The sequence below is a fragment of the Puntigrus tetrazona genome, unplaced genomic scaffold (assembly GCF_018831695.1).
Source record: "Puntigrus tetrazona isolate hp1 unplaced genomic scaffold, ASM1883169v1 S000000991, whole genome shotgun sequence".
NCBI classification, from domain to species: Eukaryota; Metazoa; Chordata; class Actinopteri; order Cypriniformes; family Cyprinidae; genus Puntigrus; species Puntigrus tetrazona.
The window spans coordinates 1-23,113 of NW_025048586.1; the positions used below are offsets into that span (position 1 = coordinate 1).

Below are 23,113 nucleotides of genomic sequence, written 5' to 3' on the forward strand. Positions count from 1 at the left end.
GCTGTAAGTTTTCGAGTTTTTTCACTACTCATCTAATACACTGGCCCTTGAGTGTGGCCAAAGTTTGACCAGCTCTTTGCTTTCCTTTACTGCTTATTTAATTCAATTGCCTTTAAAGTAGCTGTTCTTTAAACAGAGTTTGACTGTTTTTAACTACTTAACTAATGCTCTTATCTTTAATGTAGCTCATTTTGAAGTATTTTTTGTATTTCATTCATTACTTATCTAGTATAATGGCACTTAGTGTGCCTCACCTTAAAATAGGGGCTTTTGCAGCAGCTTTCGCTTACGGCCATACCACCCTGTTCACGCCTGATCTCGCCTGATCTCAGAAGCTAAGCAGAGTTGGGCCTAGTTAGTACTTGGATGGGAGACTGCCTAGGAAAACCAGGTGCTGTAAGTTTTTGAGTTTTTTCACTACTTATCTAATACACTGGCCCTTAGTGTGGCCAAAGTTTGACCAGCTCTTTGCTTTCCCTTACTGCTTATTTAATTCAATTGCCTTTAAAGTAGCTGTTCTTTAAACAGAGTTTGACTGTTTTTAACTACTTAACTAATGCTCTTATCTTTAATGTAGCTCATTTTGAAGTATTTTTTGTATTTCATTCATTACTTATCTAGTATAATGGCACTTAGTGTGCCTCACCTTAAAATAGGGCTTTTTGCAGCAGCTTTCGCTTACGGCCATACTACCACCCTGTTCATGCCTGATCTCGCCTGATCTCAGAAGCTAAGCAGAGTTGGGCCTAGTTAGTACTTGGATGGGAGACTGCCTAGGAATACCAGGTGCTGTAAGTTTTGAGTTTTTCACTACTCATCTAATACACTGGCCCTTTAGTGTGGCCAAAGTTTGACCAGCTCTTTGCTTTCCCTTACTGCTTATTTAATTCAATTGCCTTTAAAGTAGCTGTTCTTTAAACAGAGTTTGACTGTTTTTAACTACTTAACTAATGCTCTTATCTTTAATGTAGCTCATTTTGAAGTATTTTTTTGTATTTCATTCATTACTTATCTAGTATAATGGCACTTAGTGTGCCTCACCTTAAAATAGGGGCTTTTTGCAGCAGCTTTCGCCACGGCCATACCACCCTGTTCACGCCTGATCTCGCTCTGATCTCAGAAGCTAAGCAGAGTTGGGCCTAGTTAGTACTTGGATGGTAGACTGCCTAGGAATACCAGGTGCTGTAAGTTTTTGAGTTTTTTCACTACTTATCTAATACACTGGCCCTTAGTGTGGCCAAAGTTTGACCAGCTCTTTGCTTTCCTTACTGCTTATTTAATTCAATTGCCTTTAAAGTAGCTGTTCTTTAAACAGAGTTTGACTGTTTTTAACTACTTAACTAATGCTCTTATCTTTAATGTAGCTCATTTTGAAGTATTTTTTGTATTTCATTCATTACTTATCTAGTATAATGGCACTTAGTGTGCCTCACCTTAAAATAGGGGCTTTTTGCAGCAGCTTTGCCACGGCCATACCACCCTGTTCACGCCTGATCTCGCCTGATCTCAGAAGCTAAGCAGAGTTGGGCCTAGTTAGTACTTGGATGGGAGACTGCCTAGGAATACCAGGTGCTGTAAGTTTTTGAGTTTTTTCACTACTTATCTAATACACTGGCCCTTAGTGTGGCCAAAGTTTGACCAGCTCTTTGCTTTCCTTACTGCTTATTTAATTCAATTGCCTTTAAAGTAGCTGTTCTTTAAACAGAGTTTGACTGTTTTTAACTACTTAACTAATGCTCTTATCTTTAATGTAGCTCATTTTGAAGTATTTTTTGTATTTCATTCATTACTTATCTAGTATAATGGCACTTAGTGTGCCTCACCTTAAAATAGGGGCTTTTTGCAGCAGCTTTTGCTTACGGCCATACCACCCTGTTCACGCCTGATCTCGCCTGATCTCAGAAGCTACAGAGTTGGGCCTAGTTAGTACTTGGATGGGAGACTGCCTAGGAATACCAGGTGCTGTAAGTTTTGAGTTTTTTCACTACTTATCTAATACACTGGCCCTTAGTGTGGCCAAAGTTTGACCAGCTCTTTGCTTTCCCTTACTGCTTATTTAATTCAATTGCCTTTAAAGTAGCTGTTCTTTAAACAGAGTTTGACTGTTTTTAACTACTTAACTAATGCTCTTATCTTTAATGTAGCTCATTTTGAAGTATTTTTTGTATTTCATTCATTACTTATCTAGTATAATGGCACTTAGTGTGCCTCACCTTAAAATAGGGGCTTTTTGCAGCAGCTTTCGCTTACGGCCATACCCACCCTGTTCACGCCTGATCTCGCCTGATCTCAGAAGCTAAGCAGAGTTGGGCCTAGTTAGTACTTGGATGGAGACTGCCTAGGAATACCAGGTGCTGTAAGTTTTGAGTTTTTTCACTACTTATCTAATACACTGGCCCTTAGTGTGGCCAAAGTTTGACCAGCTCTTTGCTTTCCCTTACTGCTTATTTAATTCAATTGCCTTTTTAAAGTAGCTGTTCTTTAAACAGAGTTTGACTGTTTTTAACTACTTAACTAATGCTCTTATCTTTAATGTAGCTCATTTTGAAGTATTTTTTTGTATTTCATTCATTACTTATCTAGTATAATGGCACTTAGTGTGCCTCACCTTAAAATAGGGGCTTTTTGCAGCAGCTTTCGCTTACGGCCATCCCACCCTGTTCACGCCTGATCTCGCCTGATCTCAGAAGCTACAGAGTTGGGCCTAGTTAGTACTTGGATGGGAGACTGCCTAGGAATACCAGGTGCTGTAAGTTTTGAGTTTTTTCACTACTTATCTAATACACTGGCCCTTAGTGTGGCCAAAGTTTGACCAGCTCTTTGCTTTCCTTACTGCTTATTTAATTCAATTGCCTTTAAAGTAGCTGTTCTTTAAACAGAGTTTGACTGTTTTTAACTACTTAACTAATGCTCTTATCTTTAATGTAGCTCATTTTGAAGTATTTTTTTGTATTTCATTCATTACTTATCTAGTATAATGGCACTTAGTGTGCCTCACCTTAAAATAGGGGCTTTTTGCAGCAGCTTTCGCTTACGGGCCATACCACCCTGTTCACGCCTGATCTCGCCTGATCTCAGAAGCTAAGCAGAGTTGGGCCTAGTTAGTACTTGGATGGGAGACTGCCTAGGAATACCAGGTGCTGTAAGTTTTGAGTTTTTTCACTACTTATCTAATACACTGGCTCTTAGTGTGGCCAAAGTTTGACCAGCTCTTTGCTTTCCTTACTGCTTATTTAATTCAATTGCCTTTAAAGTAGCTGTTCTTTAAACAGAGTTTGACTGTTTTTAACTACTTAACTAATGCTCTTATCTTTAATGTAGCTCATTTTGAAGTATTTTTTGTATTTCATTCATTACTTATCTAGTATAATGGCACTTAGTGTGCCTCACCTTAAAATAGGGGCTTTTTGCAGCAGCTTTCACACGGCCATCCCACCCTGTTCACGCCTGATCTCGCCTGATCTCAGAAGCTAGCAGAGTTGGGCCTAGTTAGTACTTGGATGGGAGACTGCCTAGGAATACCAGGTGCTGTAAGTTTTGAGTTTTTCACTACTTATCTAATACACTGGCCCTTAGTGTGGCCAAAGTTTGACCAGCTCTTTGCTTTCCTTACTGCTTATTTAATTCAATTGCCTTTAAAGTAGCTGTTCTTTAAACAGAGTTTGACTGTTTTTAACTACTTAACTAATGCTCTTATCTTTAATGTAGCTCATTTTGAAGTATTTTTTTGTATTTCATTCATTACTTATCTAGTATAATGGCACTTAGTGTGCCTCACCTTAAAATAGGGGGCTTTTTGCAGCAGCTTTCGCTTACGGCCATACCACCCTGTTCACGCCTGATCTCGCCTGATCTCAGAAGCTAAGCAGAGTTGGGCCTAGTTAGTACTTGGATGGGAGACTGCCTAGGAATACCAGGTGCTGTAAGTTTTTGAGTTTTTTCACTACTTATCTAATACACTGGCCCTTAGTGTGGCCAAAGTTTGACCAGCTCTTTGCTTTCCCTTACTGCTTATTTAATTCAATTGCCTTTAAAGTAGCTGTTCTTTAAACAGAGTTTGACTGTTTTTAACTACTTAACTAATGCTCTTATCTTTAATGTAGCTCATTTTGAAGTATTTTTTTGTATTTCATTCATTACTTATCTAGTATAATGGCACTTAGTGTGCCTCACCTTAAAATAGGGGCTTTTTGCAGCAGCTTTCGCTTACGGCCATACCACCCTGTTCACGCCTGATCTCGCCTGATCTCAGAAGCTAAGCAGAGTTGGGCCTAGTTAGTACTTGGATGGGAGACTGCCTAGGAATACCAGGTGCTGTAAGTTTTGAGTTTTTTCACTACTTATCTAATACACTGGCCCTTAGTGTGGCCAAAGTTTGACCAGCTCTTTGCTTTCCTTACTGCTTATTTAATTCAATTGCCTTTAAAGTAGCTGTTCTTTAAACAGAGTTTGACTGTTTTTAACTACTTAACTAATGCTCTTATCTTTAATGTAGCTCATTTTGAAGTATTTTTTTGTATTTCATTCATTACTTATCTAGTATAATGGCACTTAGTGTGCCTCACCTTAAAATAGGGGCTTTTGCAGCAGCTTTCGCTTACGGCCATACCACCCTGTTCACGCCTGATCTCGCTGATCTCAGAAGCTAAGAGAGTTGGGCCTAGTTAGTACTTGGATGGGAGACTGCCTAGGAATACCAGGTGCTGTAAGTTTTGAGTTTTTTCACTACTTATCTAATACACTGGCCCTTAGTGTGGCCAAAGTTTGACCAGCTCTTTGCTTTCCTTACTGCTTATTTAATTCAATTGCCTTTAAAGTAGCTGTTCTTTAAACAGAGTTTGACTGTTTTTAACTACTTAACTAATGCTCTTATCTTTAATGTAGCTCATTTTGAAGTATTTTTTTGTATTTCATTCATTACTTATCTAGTATAATGGCACTTAGTGTGCCTCACCTTAAAATAGGGGCTTTTTGCAGCAGCTTTCGCACGGCCATACCACCCTGTTCACGCCTGATCTCGCCTGATCTCAGAAGCTAAGCAGAGTTGGGCCTAGTTAGTACTTGGATGGGAGACTGCCTAGGAATACCAGGTGCTGTAAGTTTTGAGTTTTTTCACTACTTATCTAATACACTGGCCCTTAGTGTGGCCAAAGTTTGACCAGCTCTTTGCTTTCCTTACTGCTTATTTAATTCAATTGCCTTTAAAGTAGCTGTTCTTTAAACAGAGTTTGACTGTTTTTAACTACTTAACTAATGCTCTTATCTTTAATGTAGCTCATTTTGAAGTATTTTTTTTTGTATTTCATTCATTACTTATCTAGTATAATGGCACTTAGTGTGCCTCACCTTAAAATAGGGGCTTTTGCAGCAGCTTTCACACGGCCATACCCACCCTGTTCACGCCTGATCTCGCCTGATCTCAGAAGCTAAGCAGAGTTGGGCCTAGTTAGTACTTGGATGGGAGACTGCCTAGGAATACCAGGTGCTGTAAGTTTTTGAGTTTTTTCACTACTTATCTAATACACTGGCCCTTAGTGTGGCCAAAGTTTGACCAGCTCTTTGCTTTCCCTTACTGCTTATTTAATTCAATTGCCTTTAAAGTAGCTGTTCTTTAAACAGAGTTTGACTGTTTTTAACTACTTAACTAATGCTCTTATCTTTAATGTAGCTCATTTTGAAGTATTTTTTTGTATTTCATTCATTACTTATCTAGTATAATGGCACTTAGTGTGCCTCACCTTAAAATAGGGGCTTTTTGCAGCAGCTTTCGCGGCCATACCACCCTGTTCACGCCTGATCTCGCCTGATCTCAGAAGCTAAGCAGAGTTGGGCCTAGTTAGTACTTGGATGGGAGACTGCCTAGGAATACCAGGTGCTGTAAGTTTTTGAGTTTTTTCACTACTTATCTAATACACTGGCCCTTAGTGTGGCCAAAGTTTGACCAGCTCTTTGCTTTCCTTTACTGCTTATTTAATTCAATTGCCTTTAAAGTAGCTGTTCTTTAAACAGAGTTTGACTGTTTTTAACTACTTAACTAATGCTCTTATCTTTAATGTAGCTCATTTTGAAGTATTTTTTGTATTTCATTCATTACTTATCTAGTATAATGGCACTTAGTGTGCCTCACCTTAAAATAGGGGCTTTTGCAGCAGCTTTCACTTACGGCCATACCACCCTGTGTTCACGCCTGATCTCGCCTGATCTCAGAAGCTAAGCAGAGTTGGGCCTAGTTAGTACTTGGATGGGAGACTGCCTAGGAATACCAGGTGCTGTAAGTTTTTGAGTTTTTTCACTACTTATCTAATACACTGGCCCTTAGTGTGGCCAAAGTTTGACCAGCTCTTTGCTTTCCCTTACTGCTTATTTAATTCAATTGCCTTTAAAGTAGCTGTTCTTTAAACAGAGTTTGACTGTTTTTAACTACTTAACTAATGCTCTTATCTTTAATGTAGCTCATTTTGAAGTATTTTTTGTATTTCATTCATTACTTATCTAGTATAATGGCACTTAGTGTGCCTCACCTTAAAATAGGGGCTTTTGCAGCAGCTTTCAGCTACGGCCATCCCACCCTGTTCACGCCTGATCTCGCCTGATCTCAGAAGCTAAGCAGAGTTGGGCCTAGTTAGTACTTGGATGGGAGACTGCCTAGGAATACCAGGTGCTGTAAGTTTTGAGTTTTTCACTACTTATCTAATACACTGGCCCTTAGTGTGGCCAAAGTTTGACCAGCTCTTTGCTTTCCTTACTGCTTATTTAATTCAATTGCCTTTAAAGTAGCTGTTCTTTAAACAGAGTTTGACTGTTTTTAACTACTTAACTAATGCTCTTATCTTTAATGTAGCTCATTTTGAAGTATTTTTTTGTATTTCATTCATTACTTATCTAGTATAATGGCACTTAGTGTGCCTCACCTTAAAATAGGGGCTTTTTGCAGCAGCTTTCGCTTACGGCCATACCACCCTGTTCACGCCTGATCTCGCCTGATCTCAGAAGCTAAGCAGAGTTGGGCCTAGTTAGTACTTGGATGGGAGACTGCCTAGGAATACCAGGTGCTGTAAGTTTTGAGTTTTTTCACTACTTATCTAATACACTGGCCCTTAGTGTGGCCAAAAGTTTGACCAGCTCTTTGCTTTCCCTTACTGCTTATTTAATTCAATTGCCTTTAAGTAGCTGTTCTTTAAACAGAGTTTGACTGTTTTTAACTACTTAACTAATGCTCTTATCTTTAATGTAGCTCATTTTGAAGTATTTTTTTGTATTTCATTCATTACTTATCTAGTATAATGGCACTTAGTGTGCCTCACCTTAAAATAGGGCTTTTTGCAGCAGCTTTCGCTTACGACCATCCCACCCTGTTCACGCCTGATCTCGGCTGATCTCAGAAGCTAAGCAGAGTTGGGCCTAGTTAGTACTTGGATGGGAGACTGCCTAGGAATACCAGGTGCTGTAAGTTTTGAGTTTTTTCACTACTTATCTAATACACTGGCCCTTAGTGTGGCCAAAGTTTGACCAGCTCTTTGCTTTCCTTACTGCTTATTTAATTCAATTGCCTTTAAAGTAGCTGTTCTTTAAACAGAGTTTGACTGTTTTTAACTACTTAACTAATGCTCTTATCTTTAATGTAGCTCATTTTGAAGTATTTTTTTGTATTTCATTCATTACTTATCTAGTATAATGGCACTTAGTGTGCCTCACCTTAAAATAGGGGCTTTTTGCAGCAGCTTTCTCACCACGGCCATACCCACCCTGTTCACCCTGATCTCGCCTGATCTCAGAAGCTAAGCAGAGTTGGGCCTAGTTAGTACTTGGATGGGAGACTGCCTAGGAATACCAGGTGCTGTAAGTTTTTGAGTTTTTTCACTACTTATCTAATACACTGGCCCTTAGTGTGGCCAAAGTTTGACCAGCTCTTTGCTTTCCCTTACTGCTTATTTAATTCAATTGCCTTTAAAGTAGCTGTTCTTTAAACAGAGTTTGACTGTTTTTAACTACTTAACTAATGCTCTTATCTTTAATGTAGCTCATTTTGAAGTATTTTTTTGTATTTCATTCATTACTTATCTAGTATAATGGCACTTAGTGTGCCTCACCTTAAAATAGGGGCTTTTGCAGCAGCTTTCGCTACGGCCATCCCACCCTGTTCACGCCTGATCTCGCCTGATCTCAGAAGCTAAGCAGAGTTGGGCCTAGTTAGTACTTGGATGGGAGACTGCCTAGGAATACCAGGTGCTGTAAGTTTTGAGTTTTTTCACTACTTATCTAATACACTGGCCCTTAGTGTGGCCAAAGTTTGACCAGCTCTTTGCTTTCCCTTACTGCTTATTTAATTCAATTGCCTTTAAAGTAGCTGTTCTTTAAACAGAGTTTGACTGTTTTTAACTACTTAACTAATGCTCTTATCTTTAATGTAGCTCATTTTGAAGTATTTTTTTGTATTTCATTCATTACTTATCTAGTATAATGGCACTTAGTGTGCCTCACCTTAAAATAGGGGCTTTTGCAGCAGCTTTCGCTACGGCCATACCACCCTGTTCACGCCTGATCTCGCCTGATCTCAGAAGCTAAGCAGAGTTGGGCCTAGTTAGTACTTGGATGGGAGACTGCCTAGGAATACCAGGTGCTGTAAGTTTTTGAGTTTTTTCACTACTTATCTAATACACTGGCCCTTAGTGTGGCCAAAGTTTGACCAGCTCTTTGCTTTCCCTTACTGCTTATTTAATTCAATTGCCTTTAAAGTAGCTGTTCTTTAAACAGAGTTTGACTGTTTTTAACTACTTAACTAATGCTCTTATCTTTAATGTAGCTCATTTTGAAGTATTTTTTTGTATTTCATTCATTACTTATCTAGTATAATGGCACTTAGTGTGCCTCACCTTAAATAGGGGCTTTTTGCAGCAGCTTTCGCACGGCCATCCCACCCTGTTCACGCCTGATCTCGCCTGATCTCAGAAGCTAAGCAGAGTTGGGCCTGGTTAGTACTTGGATGGGAGACTGCCTAGGAATACCAGGTGCTGTAAGTTTTTGAGTTTTTTCACTACTTATCTAATACACTGGCCCTTAGTGTGGCCAAAGTTTGACCAGCTCTTTGCTTTCCCATACTGCTTATTTAATTCAATTGCCTTTAAAGTAGCTGTACTTTAAACAGAGTTTGACTGTTTTTAACTTCTTAACTAATGCTCTTATCTTTAATGTAGCTCATTTTGAAGTATTTTTTTGTATTTCATTCATTACTTATCTAGTATAATGGCACTTAGTGAGCCTCACCTTAAAATAGGGGGCTTTTTGCACCATCTTTGCTTACGGCCATACCACCCTGTTTACGCCTGATCTTGCCTGATCTCAGAAGCTAAGCAGAGTTGGGCCTGGTTAGTACTTGGATGGGAGACTGCCTAGGAATACCAGGTGCTGTAAGTTTTGAGTTTTTTCACTACTTATCTAATACACTGGCCCTTAGTGTGGCCAAAGTTTGACCAGCTCTTTGCTTTCCTCTTACTGCTTATTTAATTCAATTGCCTTTAAAGTAGCTGTTCTTTAAACAGAGTTTGACTGTTTTTAACTACTTAACTAATGCTCTTATCTTTAATGTAGCTCATTTTGAAGTATTTTTTTGTATTTCATTCATTACTTATCTAGTATAATGGCACTTAGTGTGCCTCACCTTAAAATAGGGGGCTTTTTGCAGCAGCTTTCGCTTACGGCCATACCACCCTGTTCACGCCTGATCTCGCCTGATCTCAGAAGCTAAGCAGAGTTGGGCCTAGTTAGTACTTGGATGGGAGACTGCCTAGGAATACCAGGTGCTGTAAGTTTTTGAGTTTTTTCACTACTTATCTAATACACTGGCCCTTAGTGTGGCCAAAGTTTGACCAGCTCTTTGCTTTCCCTTACTGCTTATTTAATTCAATTGCCTTTAAAGTAGCTGTTCTTTAAACAGAGTTTGACTGTTTTTAACTACTTAACTAATGCTCTTCTTTAATGTAGCTCATTTTGAAGTATTTTTTTGTATTTCATTCATTACTTATCTAGTATAATGGCACTTAGTGTGCCTCACCTTAAAATAGGGGCTTTTGCAGCAGCTTTCGCTACGGCCATACCACCCCTGTTCACGCCTGATCTCGCCTGATCTCAGAAGCTAAGCAGAGTTGGGCCTAGTTAGTACTTGGATGGGAGACTGCCTAGGAATACCAGGTGCTGTAAGTTTTTGAGTTTTTTCACTACTTATCTAATACACTGGCCCTTAGTGTGGCCAAAGTTTGACCAGCTCTTTGCTTTCCTTACTGCTTATTTAATTCAATTGCCTTTAAAGTAGCTGTTCTTTAAACAGAGTTTGACTGTTTTTAACTACTTAACTAATGCTCTTATCTTTAATGTAGCTCATTTTGAAGTATTTTTTTGTATTTCATTCATTACTTATCTAGTATAATGGCACTTAGTGTGCCTCACCTTAAAATAGGGGGCTTTTTGCAGCAGCTTTCGCTTACGGCCATACCACCCTGTTCACGCCTGATCTCGCCTGATCTCAGAAGCTAAGCAGAGTTGGGCCTAGTTAGTACTTGGATGGGAGACTGCCTAGGAATACCAGGTGCTGTAAGTTTTTGAGTTTTTTCACTACTTATCTAATACACTGGCCCTTAGTGTGGCCAAAGTTTGACCAGCTCTTTGCTTTCCTTTACTGCTTATTTAATTCAATTGCCTTTAAAGTAGCTGTTCTTTAAACAGAGTTTGACTGTTTTTAACTACTTAACTAATGCTCTTATCTTTAATGTAGCTCATTTTGAAGTATTTTTTGTATTTCATTCATTACTTATCTAGTATAATGGCACTTAGTGTGCCTCACCTTAAAATAGGGGCTTTTGCAGCAGCTTTCGCTTACGGCCATACCACCCTGTTCACGCCTGATCTCGCCTGATCTCAGAAGCTAAGCAGAGTTGGGCCTAGTTAGTACTTGGATGGGAGACTGCCTAGGAATACCAGGTGCTGTAAGTTTTGAGTTTTTTCACTACTTATCTAATACACTGGCCCTTAGTGTGGCCAAAGTTTGACCAGCTCTTTGCTTTCCCTTACTGCTTATTTAATTCAATTGCCTTTAAAGTAGCTGTTCTTTAAACAGAGTTTGACTGTTTTTAACTACTTAACTAATGCTCTTATCTTTAATGTAGCTCATTTTGAAGTATTTTTTTGTATTTCATTCATTACTTATCTAGTATAATGGCACTTAGTGTGCCTCACCTTAAAATAGGGGCTTTTGCAGCAGCTTTCGCTTACACGGCCATCCCACCCTGTTCACGCCTGATCTCGCCTGATCTCAGAAGCTAAGCAGAGTTGGGCCAGTAGTTAGTACTTGGATGGGAGACTGCCTAGGAATACCAGGTGCTGTAAGTTTTGAGTTTTTTCACTACTTATCTAATACACTGGCCCTTAGTGTGGCCAAAGTTTGACCAGCTCTTTGCTTTCCTTACTGCTTATTTAATTCAATTGCCTTTAAAGTAGCTGTTCTTTAAACAGAGTTTGACTGTTTTTAACTACTTAACTAATGCTCTTATCTTTAATGTAGCTCATTTTGAAGTATTTTTTGTATTTCATTCATTACTTATCTAGTATAATGGCACTTAGTGTGCCTCACCTTAAAATAGGGGCTTTTGCAGCAGCTTTCGCTTACGGCCATACCACCCTGTTCACGCCTGATCTCGCCTGATCTCAGAAGCTAAGCAGAGTTGGGCCTAGTTAGTACTTGGATGGGAGACTGCCTAGGAATACCAGGTGCTGTAAGTTTTGAGTTTTTTCACTACTTATCTAATACACTGGCCCTTAGTGTGGCCAAAGTTTGACCAGCTCTTTGCTTTCCCTTACTGCTTATTTAATTCAATTGCCTTTAAAGTAGCTGTTCTTTAAACAGAGTTTGACTGTTTTTAACTACTTAACTAATGCTCTTATCTTTAATGTAGCTCATTTTGAAGTATTTTTTTGTATTTCATTCATTACTTATCTAGTATAATGGCACTTAGTGTGCCTCACCTTAAAATAGGGGCTTTTGCAGCAGCTTTCGCTTTACGGCCATACCACCCTGTTCACGCCTGATCTCGCCTGATCTCAGAAGCTAAGCAGAGTTGGGCCTAGTTAGTAGTACTTGGATGGGAGACTGCCTAGGAATACCAGGTGCTGTAAGTTTTTGAGTTTTTTCACTACTTATCTAATACACTGGCCCTTAGTGTGGCCAAAGTTTGACCAGCTCTTTGCTTTCCTTACTGCTTATTTAATTCAATTGCCTTTAAAGTAGCTGTTCTTTAAACAGAGTTTGACTGTTTTTAACTACTTAACTAATGCTCTTATCTTTAATGTAGCTCATTTTGAAGTATTTTTTTGTATTTCATTCATTACTTATCTAGTATAATGGCACTTAGTGTGCCTCACCTTAAAATAGGGGCTTTTTGCAGCAGCTTTCGCACGGCCATACCACCCTGTTCACGCCTGATCTCGCCTGATCTCAGAAGCTAAGCAGAGTTGGGCCTAGTTAGTACTTGGATGGGAGACTGCCTAGGAATACCAGGTGCTGTAAGTTTTTGAGTCTTTCATTTCATTTATCTAATACACTGTTCCTTAGTGTGGCCAAAGTTTGACCAGCTCTTTGCTTTCCTTTACGCCTCATTAATTCCAATTGCCTTTTAAAGTAGCTGTACTTCTTTTAAACAGAGTTTGACTGTTTTAACTACTTAACTAATGCTCATTCCTAATGTAGCCTTATTTTAAGTATTTTTTGTATTTCATTCATTACTTATTCAGTATAATGGCACCACGTGCTACACCTTAAAATACGGGGCTTTTTGTAGTAGCTGGCCGCTTACGGCCACACCATCCTGTTCACGCCTGATCTGAAGTCTTTATCTCAGGAAGCTACAGCAGCTAGTTCTGAATAGATTAATTTTTCTGGATGGAGACTGCCCTAGAGAATACCAGGGTGCTGTGTTTTCTTGAGTTTTTTTCACTACTCATCTAATACACTGTCTCCTTAGTGTGTGAAAGTTTGACCAGCCCTTTGCCTTCCCTCACACACTTATTTAATTCAATTTACTTTAAAGTAGCTGTACTCTTTAAACAGAGGTTTGACTGTTTTTACCTGTTCTAACTGTTGCTCTTATCTTTAATACAGCCTATTCTTTGCCATTTTTTTTTGTACTCTATCTATTATTTATCTAGTATAATGGCACTAGTGCGCCTCACCCAGGGGCCAGGGGACTTTGCAGCAGCTTTGCTACGCCATACTTCACCCTGTTCACGCCTGATCCTGCGTCTGATCTCAGAAGCTAAGCAGAGTTGGGCCTAGTTAGTACTTCTGGATGGAAGACTGCCTCTAGGAATACTAGGTGCTGTAAGTTTTGGAGTTTTTTCACTACTCATCTAATACACTGGCCTATAGTGTGGGTCACAAAGTTTGACCAGCTCTTTGCTTTCCCCTTACATCGTTTATTTAATTCAATTGCCTTTAAGTAGCTGTTCTTTAAACAGAGTTTGACTGTTTAACTACATTTTTAACTAATGCTGCCTTATCTTTAATGCCAGCTCATTTTGAAGTATTTTTTTTTTATTTCATTCATTATTTATCTAGTGCTAATGGCACTTAGTGTGCCTCACCTTGTGTGTAAATAGGGGGCTTTTTGCAGCAGCTTTAAGCACGGCCATACCACCCTGTTCTCACGCCTGATCTCGCTCTGATCTCAGAAGCTACAGAGTTGGGCCTAGTTGAGTACTTGGATGGGAGACTGCCTAGGAATACCAGGTGCTGTAAGTTTTTGAGTTTTTTCACTACTTCTATCTAATACACTGGCCCTTAGTGTGGCCAAAGTCTGACCAAGCTCTTTGCTTTCCCTCTACTGCTTATTTAATTCAATTGCCTTTAAAGTAGCTGTTCTTTAAACAGAGTTTGACTGTTTTTAATTACTTAACTAATGCTCTTATCTTTAATGTAGGCTCATTTTGAAGTATTTTTTTGTATTTCATTCATTACTTATCTAGTATAATGGCACTTAGTGTGCCTCACCTTAAAATAGGGGCTTTTGCAGCAGCTTTAGAAAACGCATTATACCACCCTGTTCACTTCTGATCTCGTCTGATCTCAGAAGCTTGACAGAGTTGGGCCCAGTTAGTACTTGGATGGGACACTGCCTAGGAATACCAGGTGCTGTAAATTTTTCCCAGTTTTTTCAACTACTTATCTAATACACTGGCCCTTAGTGTGGCCAAAGTTTGACCAGCTCTTGCTTTCACTTTACTGCTTATTTAATTCAATTGCTCAGTTAAAGTAGCTGTTCTTTAAACAGAGTTTGACTGTTTTTAACTCACTTAACTAATGCTCTTATCTTTAATGTGGCTCATCTTGAAGTATTTTTTGTATTTTATTCCATTACTTATCTAGTATAATGGCACCTTAGTGTGCCCCACCTGTAAATTAGGGGGCTTTTTGTAGCAGCTTTAAACATGGCCATACCACCCTGTTCACGCCTGATCTCAGTCACCTGATCTCAGAAGCTAAGCAGAGACAGGGCTCCAGTTAGTACTTGGATGGGAGACTGCCTAGGAATACCAGGTGCTGTAAGTTTTGAGAGTTTTTCACTATTTATCTAATACACTGGCCCTTATTTCACTACTCATCTAATACACTGGCCCTTAGTGTGGCCAAAGTTTGACCAGCTCTTTGCTTTCCCTTACTGCTTATTTAATTCAATTGCCTTTAAAGTAGCTGTTCTTTAAAACAGAGTTTGACTGTTTTTAACTACTTAACTAATGCTCTTATCTTTAATGTAGCTCATTTTGAAGTATTTTTTTGAATTTCATTCATTACTTATCTAGTATAATGGCACTTAGTGTGCCTCACCTTAAAATAGGGGCTTATTGCAGCAGCTTTGGCTTACGGCCATACCACCCTGTTCACGCCTGATCTCGTCTGATCTCAGAAGCTAAAGCAGAGTTGGGCCTAGTTAGTACTTGGATGGGGAGACTGCCTAGGGAATACCAGGTGCTGTAAGTTTTTGAGTTTTTCACTACTTATCTAATACACTGGCCCTTAGTGTGGCCAAAGTTTGACCAGCTCTTTGCTTTCCCTTACTGCTTATTTAATTCAATTGCCTTTAAAGTAGCTGTACTTTAAACAGAGTTTGACTGTTTTAACTACTTAACTAATGCTCTTATCTTTAATGTAGCTCATTTTGAAGTATTTTTTTATTTCATTCATTACTTATCTAGTATAATGGCACTTAGTGTGCCTCACCTTAAAATAGGGGCTTTTTACGCAGCTTTCGCTACGGCCATACCACCTGTTCACGCCTGATCTCGTCTGATCTCAGAAGCTAAGCAGAGTTGGGCCTAGTTAGTACTTGGATGGGAGACTGCCTAGGAATACCAGGTGCTGTAAGTTTTTGAGTTTTTTCACTACTTATCTAATACACTGGCCCTTAGTGTGGCCAAAGTTTGACCAGCTCTTTGCTTTCCCTTACTGCTTATTTAATTCAATTGCCTTTAAAGTAGCTGTTCTTTAAACAGAGTTTGACTGTTTTTAACTACTTAACTAATGCTCTTATCTTTAATGTAGCTCATTTTGAAGTATTTTTTTGTATTTCATTCATTACTTATCTAGCATAATGGCACTTAGTGTGCCTCACCTTAAAATAGGGGGCTTTTTGCAGCAGCTTTCGCTTGCGGCCATCCCACCCTGTTCACCCCTGATCTCGTCTGATCTCAGAAGCTAAGCAGAGTTGGGCCTAGTTAGTACTTGGATGGGAGACTACCTAGGAATACCAGGTGCTGTAAGTTTTGAGTTTTTTCACTACTTATCTAATACACTGGCCCTTAGTGTGGCCAAAGTTTGACCAGCTCTTTGCTTTCCCTTACTGCTTATTTAATTCAATTGCCTTTAAAGTAGCTGTTCTTTAAACTGAGTTTGACTGTTTTTAACTACTTAACTAATGCTCTTATCTTTAATGTAGCTCATTTTGAAGTATTTTTGTATTTCATTCATTCCTTATCTAGTATAATGGCACTTAGTGTGCCTCACCTTAAAATAGGGGCTTTTGCAGCAGCTTTAGCTTACAGCCATACCACCCTGTTCACGCCTGATCTCGTCTGATCTCAGAAGCTAAGCAGAGTTGGACCTAGTTAGTACTTGGATGGGAGACTGCCTAGGAATACCAGGTGCTGTAAGTTTTGACTTTTTCACTACTCATCTAATACACTGGCCCTTAGTGTGGCCAAAGTTTGACCAGCTCTTTGCTTTCCCTTACTGCTTATTTAATTCAATTGCCTTTAAAGTAGCTGTTCTTTAAACAGAGTTTGACTGTTTTTAACTACTTAACTAATGCTCTTATCTTTAATGTAGCTCATTTTGAAGTATTTTTTTGTATTTCATTCATTACTTATCTAGTATAATGGCACTTAGTGTGCCTCACCTTAAAATAGGGGGCTTTTGCAGCAGCTTTAGCTTAAGGCCATACCACCTGTTCACGCCTGATCTCGTCTGATATCAGAAGCTAAGCAGAGTTGGGCCTAGTTAGTACTTGGATGGGAGACTGCCTAGGAATACCAGGTGCTGTAAGTTTTTTGAGTTTTTCACTACTTATCTAATACACTGGCCCTTAGTGTGGCCAAAGTTTGACCAGCTCTTTGCTTTCCCTTACTGCTTATTTAATTCAATTGCCTTTAAAGTAGCTGTTCTTTAAACAGAGTTTGACTGTTTTTAACTACTTAACTAATGCTCTTATCTTTAATGTAGCTCATTTTGAAGTATTTTTTTGTATTTCGTTCATTACTTATCTAGCATAATGGCACTTAGTGTGCCTCACCTTAAAATAGGGGCTTTTTGCAGCAGCTTTAGCTACGGCCATCCCACCCTGTTCACGCCTGATCTCGTCTGATCTCAGAAGCTAAGCAGAGTTGGGCCTAGTTAGTACTTGGATGGGAGACTACCTAGGAATACCAGGTGCTGTAAGTTTTGAGTTTTTTCACTACTTATCTAATACACTGGCCCTTAGTGTGGCCAAAGTTTGACCAGCTCTTTGCTTTCCCTTACTGCTTATTTAATTCAATTGCCTTTAAAGTAGCTGTTCTTTAAACAGAGTTTGACTGTTTTTAACTACTTAACTAATGCTCTTATCTTTAATGTAGCTCATTTTGAAGTATTTTTTTGTATTTCATTCATTCCTTATCTAGTATAATGGCACTTAGTGTGCCTCACCTTAAAATAGGGGCTTTTTGCAGCAGCTTTGCGCTTACGGCCATACCACCCTGTTCACGCCTGATCTCGTCTGATCTCAGAAGCTAAGCAGAGTTGGACCTAGTTAGTACTTGGATGGGAGACTGCCTAGGAATACCAGGTGCTGTAAGTTTTGACTTTTTCACTACTCATCTAATACACTGGCCCTTTAGTGTGGCCAAAGTTTGACCAGCTCTTTGCTTTCCCTTACTGCTTATTTAATTCAATTGCCTTTAAAGTAGCTGTTCTTTAAACAGAGTTTGACTGTTTTTAACTACTTAACTAATGCTCTTATCTTTAATGTAGCTCATTTTGAAGTATTTTTTTTTGTATTTCATTCATTACTTATCTAGTATAATGGCACTTAGTGTGCCTCACCTTAAAATAGGGGCTTTTTGCAGCAGCTTTAAGCTTACGGCCATACCACCCTGTTCACGCCTGATCTCGTCTGATCTCAGAAGCTAAGCAGAGTTGGGCCTAGTTAGTACTTGGATGGGAGACTGCCTAGGAATACCAGGTGCTGTAAGTTTTGAGTTTTTCACTACTTATCTAATACACTGGCCCTTAGTGTGGCCAAAGTTTGACCAGCTCTTTGCTTTCCCTTACTGCTTATTTAATTCAATTGCCTTTAAAGTAGCTGTTCTTTAAACAGAGTTTGACTGTTTTTAACTACTTAACTAATGCTCTTATCTTTAATGTAGCTCATTTTGAAGTATTTTTTTTTTTTTGTATTTCATTCATTACTTATCTAGTATAATGGCATTAGTGTGCCTCACCTTAAAATAGGGGCTTTTTGCAGCAGCTTTGGCTTACGGCCATACCACCCTGTTCACGCCTGATCTCGTCTGATCTCAGAAGCTAAGCAGAGTTGGGCCTAGTTAGTACTTGGATGGGAGACTGCCTAGGAATACCAGGTGCTGTAAGTTTTTGAGTTTTTCACTACTTATCTAATACACTGGCCCTTAGTGTGGCCAAAGTTTGACCAGCTCTTTGCTTTCCCTTACTGCTTATTTAATTCAATTGCCTTTAAAGTAGCTGTTCTTTAAACAGAGTTTGACTGTTTTTAACTACTTAACTAATGCTCTTATCTTTAATGTAGCTCATTTTGAAGTATTTTTTGTATTTCATTCATTACTTATCTAGTATAATGGCACTTAGTGTGCCTCACCTTAAAATAGGGCTTTTTGCAGCAGCTTTAAGCTTACGGCCATACCACCCTGTTCACGCCTGATCTCGTCTGATCTCAGAAGCTAAGCAGAGTTGGGCCTAGTTAGTACTTGGATGGGAGACTGCCTAGGAATACCAGGTGCTGTAAGTTTTGAGTTTTTCACTACTTATCTAATACACTGGCCCTTAGTGTGGCCAAAGTTTGACCAGCTCTTTGCTTTCCCTTACTGTTATTTAATTCAATTGCCTTTAAAGTAGCTGTTCTTTAAACAGAGTTTGACTGTTTTTAACTACTTAACTAATGCTCTTATCTTTAATGTAGCTCATTTTGAAGTATTTTTTTTTTTTTGTATTTCATTCATTACTTATCTAGTATAATGGCACTTAGTGTGCCTCACCTTAAAATAGGGGGCTTTTTGCAGCAGCTTTCGCTTCGGCCATACCACCCTGTTCACGCCTGATCTCGTCTGATCTCAGAAGCTAAGCAGAGTTGGGCCTAGTTAGTACTTGGATGGGAGACTGCCTAGGAATACCAGGTGCTGTAAGTTTTGAGTTTTTCACTACTTATCTAATACACTGGCCCTTAGTGTGGCCAAAGTTTGACCAGCTCTTTGCTTTCCCTTACTGCTTATTTAATTCAATTGCCTTTAAAGTAGCTGTTCTTTAAACAGAGTTTGACTGTTTTTAACTACTTAACTAATGCTCTTATCTTTAATGTAGCTCATTTTGAAGTATTTTTTTGTATTTCATTCATTACTTATCTAGTATAATGGCACTTAGTGTGCCTCACCTTAAAATAGGGCGCTTTTTGCAGCAGCTTTCGCTTACGGCCATACCACCCTGTTCACGCCTGATCTCGTCTGATCTCAGAAGCTAAGCAGAGTTGGGCCTAGTTAGTACTTGGATGGGAGACTGCCTAGGAATACCAGGTGCTGTAAGTTTTTGAGTTTTTCACTACTTATCTAATACACTGGCCCTTAGTGTGGCCAAAGTTTGACCAGCTCTTTGCTTTCCCTTACTGCTTATTTAATTCAATTGCCTTTAAAGTAGCTGTTCTTTAAACAGAGTTTGACTGTTTTTAACTACTTAACTAATGCTCTTATCTTTAATGTAGCTCATTTTGAAGTATTTTTTTGTATTTCATTCATTACTTATCTAGTATAATGGCACTTAGTGTGCCTCACCTTAAAATAGGGGGCTTTTTGCAGCAGCTTTACTTACGGCCATACCACCCTGTTCACGCCTGATCTCGTCTAATCTCAGAAGCTAAGCAGAGTTGGGCCTAGTTAGTACTTGGATGGGAGACTGCCTAGGAATACCAGGTGCTGTAAGTTTTTGAGTTTTTTCACTACTCATCTAATACACTGGCCCTTAGTGTGGCCAAAGTTTGACCAGCTCTTTGCTTTCCCTTACTGCTTATTTAATTCAATTGCCTTTAAAGTAGCTGTTCTTTAAACAGAGTTTGACTGTTTTTAACTACTTAACTAATGCTCTTATCTTTAATGTAGCTCATTTTGAAGTATTTTTTTTGTATTTCATTCATTACTTATCTAGTATAATGGCACTTAGTGTGCCTCACCTTAAAATAGGGGCTTTTTGCAGCAGCTTTCAGCTTCACGGCCATACCACCCTGTTCACGCCTGATCTCGTCTGATCTCAGAAGCTAAGCAGAGTTGGGCCTAGTTAGTACTTGGATGGGAGACTGCCTAGGAAACCAGGTGCTGTAAGTTTTGAGTTTTTCACTACTTATCTAATACACTGGCCCTTAGTGTGGCCAAAAGTTTGACCAGCTCTTTGCTTTCCCTTACTGCTTTTTTAATTCAATTGCCTTTAAAGTAGCTGTTCTTTAAACAGAGTTTGACTGTTTTTAACTACTTAACTAATGCTCTTATCTTTAATGTAGCTCATTTTGAAGTTTTTTTTTTGTCTTTCATTCATTACTTATCTAGTATAATGGCACTTAGTGTGCCTCACCTTAAAATAGGGGGCTTTTTGCAGCAGCTTTCGCTCATGGCCATACCACCCTGAGCGCCCTCTAGTGGAATTCAGGAAGTGAGTGAGTCAGTGGCGAGAACAGGTGGAGATTGATTGTTTGGAAGAGCTTGGAACACTTTATTGTTTGAAAACTACGTCAAATAAGCAGGGATTTTTGTTTGAACGGTTGTTTTAATCCCCAGGCAGCTCTTGCTGTTTGGGGATAAATATTTCTGTTTCTGAGAAGGTGGAAAATGCAGAAAAAGAACATGGAGAAGGAAAACAGATTGGACAAGAGGAATTTGAAGGAGACAGTCAGTGATGGCGAACAAAGTAAGAGAAATTATGACAAGCATCTAACTGTACACGTGGTGATAGATGGAGATGACAGAATTACTATGATGGAATTGTTGAAGAAAGTAAAAGAAGAATGTGGAGTGGTTATTGGATGCAGATATAAAACGCCAAGAGAATATGAGCTGACTATGCAGGAGGAGAAAGGAAAGGAGAAATTACTGGATGGACTAAATATAAAAAGAGCAGAATCATGGCGAGAGAAATAAGCAGCACAGAGTTGGTGGTTTCGTTCCTGGGTCTGCCCACATATATCCAGGACGATGAAATATTGAAAAAGCTGACGGAATGGGGAGTGATGGCGGTTTCAAGAATTAAAAGGAGAATGTGGCCAGGAACTGATATCGCGGATGGAACAAGATTTTTGAAAGTGAAGTTCACAGACACCGTCAAATCGTTGCCATATTCCACAAAGTTTGACACAGTGGGAGGTGCTGAGCACTTTCGAGTAATACATGATAGACAGGTGAAAGTGTGTCGTTTGTGCATTCAGCCTGGGCATGTTGTGAGAGACTGTCCGAGCTTCAAGTGTTTCAGGTGTGCCAAACAAGGACATTATGCACGGGAATGTAATGAAGGGATCTGCAACGTGTGCAAGATGGGAACTGGATTTTGTGTGTGCGAAACTGTGGTGGAGATTGAAGAAGAGGGAAGTGATGAGAAGTGGACGGATCTGTATGAGGTGGAAGAGGAAGAGGAGAATGAGGAGGGGGAAGATTCTGTGGCCGTGGAGGAGGTGAGAAGAGACAATGGGAGCAGAAAAGAAGACACAGCAGAACAGAGAGGCTCTGAGGAGGAGACCTGTCCAAAGGACGTGATCTCGGGTCAGAGAGAGGAGAGAGAAGAGAAAGGACCGAGGACTGAAGAAGAGAGGAAGACAGCAAAAAGTGGTATTGCAGCCAAGAAGGCAGTAATGCCAAAAGTCAAGGCATGGCGTTTCAGGTGAGGAGAAGGTCAGTGGAGAAGGGGGAAAGAATGTGGTGCAAGAGACTCCAGAATCAAATGGAGGAGAGAAATGGACACATGTGAGGAGAAGATCATGCAGAGGAAAAGAAAGAAGAAAGAGATGGAGTATAGGGGGAAAAAGTAAGACTTTGAGTATATTTAAATGCATTATAGAACCCTTTTAACTGCAATTTTCGCTATGTGGGGCACAATGAACATTGCATGCTTAAATAGTAATGGACTAAGAGAATCAAAAAGGTTGAGAAGGTGATTGGTATGTTGAAAGCAGACATAATTTGTTTACAAGAGACACATTGGACAGAGGAATTATGGAAAATATTAAAAAATTATGGGAAGAAGATATTTTAGTTAATCACGGGACTCAAAAAGCATGTGGTGTTGCAATTTTGATAAAAAGAGAAAAACTGAAATGTGTAAAGCAAATATATAAAGATGATAAGGGGAGATTGTTAGTTATAGAATTTGTGTTTTGTAATGAATTGTTTAGATTGATAAATATATATGCACCAAATGTAGAGGCTGAAAGAAAGGAACTTTTTAAAGAAACAAAGCCATTATGTACAGGTAAATGTATAGTGGTTGGAGATTTCAATGTGTGGTGCACAAGATTAGATGCTTCAAGCACTGCTAATTTTAAATCAGATGTGTCTAGGAAATATCTAAATGAGTGGATGCAAAGTGATGAAATGGTAGATGTTTGGAGAGAAGAAAACCCATTTGAGAGAGAGTTTTCTAGAAGGCAAATGGTAATGGGAAGCTTAAAACAAAGCAGGATAGATTTCTGTTTAGTTAAAAGAGAAATATTAAATTATGTTAAAAATGTGAAATACAGTTTTTAGGCATAAGTGATCATGCAGCTATAAAAGTAAAGATAGGTATAAATCTGGGAGAAAGAGGAGGGGAGTGTGGTGTTTGAATTCATCTATATTAACTGAAGAGGCTTATAAGGAAAATATTAGAAAATGTATAAGTTATGAAATGGAAAACCTTTTGTTTGATGAAAATGTGTGTGAGTGGTGGGAAGGAATGAAAGAAAAATTAAAAGAAGAAGCATTAGGTATTCAAAGCAAAGGGACTTTATGAGGAAAAGTAGAATAGAAGCACTGAAAAGGCATTGGAGAAAGAAGCAAAAAAATAGAAAGTAATCCTGAGTACGGCAAAGAATGTTATTGTCAGATAAAAACAGAAATGGACGAGTATGAAATAGAAAAAAGTGAGGGTGCAAAAGTAAGAAGTAGAGCACAGTATGCGGTTGAGGGAGAGAGGAGTACAAAATTCTTTCTGAATCTAGAAAAAAGAAAGCAGAAGAGAAATCATATAATGGAATTGGAGAATGGAAAAGGTGTAAAGGTAACTGATTATGTGGAAATAATAGGAGTGGTGGAGGCATTTTATGCGGGATTGTTTAAGAAA

At 39.0% G+C, this 23,113-nt stretch overlaps 4 non-coding genes and 41 pseudogenes across 4 annotated transcripts; all 45 read left to right on the top strand.

Annotated features, from left to right (window-relative positions):
* The first annotated feature begins 284 nt into the window (after window positions 1-284).
* Window positions 285-403, top strand: LOC122339008 (annotated as a pseudogene).
* A 273-nt stretch (window positions 404-676) lies between these two features.
* LOC122339088 lies at window positions 677-798 on the top strand (annotated as a pseudogene).
* A 273-nt stretch (window positions 799-1,071) lies between these two features.
* Window positions 1,072-1,191, top strand: LOC122339130 (annotated as a pseudogene).
* A 271-nt stretch (window positions 1,192-1,462) lies between these two features.
* On the top strand, window positions 1,463-1,581 carry LOC122339090 (annotated as a pseudogene).
* A 273-nt stretch (window positions 1,582-1,854) lies between these two features.
* LOC122339075 lies at window positions 1,855-1,971 on the top strand (annotated as a pseudogene).
* Window positions 1,972-2,244: 273 nt separating this feature from the next.
* Window positions 2,245-2,363, top strand: LOC122339087 (annotated as a pseudogene).
* A 276-nt stretch (window positions 2,364-2,639) lies between these two features.
* Window positions 2,640-2,756, top strand: LOC122339111 (annotated as a pseudogene).
* A 273-nt stretch (window positions 2,757-3,029) lies between these two features.
* Window positions 3,030-3,149, top strand: LOC122339027 (annotated as a pseudogene).
* A 270-nt stretch (window positions 3,150-3,419) lies between these two features.
* Window positions 3,420-3,537, top strand: LOC122339147 (annotated as a pseudogene).
* Window positions 3,538-3,810: 273 nt separating this feature from the next.
* Window positions 3,811-3,929, top strand: LOC122339165 (annotated as a pseudogene).
* A 275-nt stretch (window positions 3,930-4,204) lies between these two features.
* On the top strand, window positions 4,205-4,323 carry LOC122339166 (annotated as a pseudogene).
* Window positions 4,324-4,595: 272 nt separating this feature from the next.
* Window positions 4,596-4,712, top strand: LOC122339118 (annotated as a pseudogene).
* Window positions 4,713-4,983: 271 nt separating this feature from the next.
* On the top strand, window positions 4,984-5,102 carry LOC122339049 (annotated as a pseudogene).
* Window positions 5,103-5,374: 272 nt separating this feature from the next.
* On the top strand, window positions 5,375-5,494 carry LOC122339104 (annotated as a pseudogene).
* A 271-nt stretch (window positions 5,495-5,765) lies between these two features.
* Window positions 5,766-5,884, top strand: LOC122339047 (annotated as a pseudogene).
* A 273-nt stretch (window positions 5,885-6,157) lies between these two features.
* LOC122339018 lies at window positions 6,158-6,278 on the top strand (annotated as a pseudogene).
* Window positions 6,279-6,551: 273 nt separating this feature from the next.
* LOC122339065 lies at window positions 6,552-6,670 on the top strand (annotated as a pseudogene).
* Window positions 6,671-6,942: 272 nt separating this feature from the next.
* On the top strand, window positions 6,943-7,061 carry LOC122339167 (annotated as a pseudogene).
* A 273-nt stretch (window positions 7,062-7,334) lies between these two features.
* Window positions 7,335-7,453, top strand: LOC122339044 (annotated as a pseudogene).
* Window positions 7,454-8,119: 666 nt separating this feature from the next.
* LOC122339097 lies at window positions 8,120-8,238 on the top strand (annotated as a pseudogene).
* A 272-nt stretch (window positions 8,239-8,510) lies between these two features.
* On the top strand, window positions 8,511-8,629 carry LOC122339056 (annotated as a pseudogene).
* A 272-nt stretch (window positions 8,630-8,901) lies between these two features.
* LOC122339042 lies at window positions 8,902-9,020 on the top strand (annotated as a pseudogene).
* A 275-nt stretch (window positions 9,021-9,295) lies between these two features.
* On the top strand, window positions 9,296-9,414 carry LOC122339163 (annotated as a pseudogene).
* A 276-nt stretch (window positions 9,415-9,690) lies between these two features.
* Window positions 9,691-9,809, top strand: LOC122339168 (annotated as a pseudogene).
* Window positions 9,810-10,080: 271 nt separating this feature from the next.
* On the top strand, window positions 10,081-10,200 carry LOC122339112 (annotated as a pseudogene).
* A 275-nt stretch (window positions 10,201-10,475) lies between these two features.
* Window positions 10,476-10,594, top strand: LOC122339169 (annotated as a pseudogene).
* A 273-nt stretch (window positions 10,595-10,867) lies between these two features.
* LOC122339170 lies at window positions 10,868-10,986 on the top strand (annotated as a pseudogene).
* Window positions 10,987-11,261: 275 nt separating this feature from the next.
* On the top strand, window positions 11,262-11,382 carry LOC122339136 (annotated as a pseudogene).
* A 271-nt stretch (window positions 11,383-11,653) lies between these two features.
* Window positions 11,654-11,772, top strand: LOC122339171 (annotated as a pseudogene).
* Window positions 11,773-12,046: 274 nt separating this feature from the next.
* On the top strand, window positions 12,047-12,168 carry LOC122339071 (annotated as a pseudogene).
* A 272-nt stretch (window positions 12,169-12,440) lies between these two features.
* LOC122339050 lies at window positions 12,441-12,559 on the top strand (annotated as a pseudogene).
* A 2,341-nt stretch (window positions 12,560-14,900) lies between these two features.
* Window positions 14,901-15,022, top strand: LOC122339110 (annotated as a pseudogene).
* A 269-nt stretch (window positions 15,023-15,291) lies between these two features.
* On the top strand, window positions 15,292-15,409 carry LOC122339096 (annotated as a pseudogene).
* Window positions 15,410-15,685: 276 nt separating this feature from the next.
* LOC122339011 lies at window positions 15,686-15,804 on the top strand (annotated as a pseudogene).
* Window positions 15,805-16,075: 271 nt separating this feature from the next.
* LOC122339158 lies at window positions 16,076-16,194 on the top strand (annotated as a pseudogene).
* Window positions 16,195-16,467: 273 nt separating this feature from the next.
* LOC122339106 lies at window positions 16,468-16,585 on the top strand (annotated as a pseudogene).
* A 274-nt stretch (window positions 16,586-16,859) lies between these two features.
* LOC122339023 lies at window positions 16,860-16,978 on the top strand (annotated as a pseudogene).
* A 275-nt stretch (window positions 16,979-17,253) lies between these two features.
* LOC122339157 lies at window positions 17,254-17,372 on the top strand (annotated as a pseudogene).
* A 277-nt stretch (window positions 17,373-17,649) lies between these two features.
* Window positions 17,650-17,768, top strand: LOC122339173. Its single transcript, XR_006249919.1, has one exon. It is a non-coding gene; the product is annotated as a 5S ribosomal RNA (ribosomal RNA).
* Window positions 17,769-18,046: 278 nt separating this feature from the next.
* LOC122339184 lies at window positions 18,047-18,165 on the top strand. Its single transcript, XR_006249920.1, has one exon. It is a non-coding gene; the product is annotated as a 5S ribosomal RNA (ribosomal RNA).
* A 273-nt stretch (window positions 18,166-18,438) lies between these two features.
* LOC122339010 lies at window positions 18,439-18,557 on the top strand. Its single transcript, XR_006249905.1, has one exon. It is a non-coding gene; the product is annotated as a 5S ribosomal RNA (ribosomal RNA).
* Window positions 18,558-18,836: 279 nt separating this feature from the next.
* On the top strand, window positions 18,837-18,954 carry LOC122339037 (annotated as a pseudogene).
* Window positions 18,955-19,228: 274 nt separating this feature from the next.
* On the top strand, window positions 19,229-19,347 carry LOC122339022. The gene has a single exon (XR_006249906.1). It is a non-coding gene; the product is annotated as a 5S ribosomal RNA (ribosomal RNA).
* Window positions 19,348-19,621: 274 nt separating this feature from the next.
* On the top strand, window positions 19,622-19,740 carry LOC122339164 (annotated as a pseudogene).
* A 278-nt stretch (window positions 19,741-20,018) lies between these two features.
* LOC122339019 lies at window positions 20,019-20,136 on the top strand (annotated as a pseudogene).
* Window positions 20,137-23,113: the final 2,977 nt, after the last annotated feature.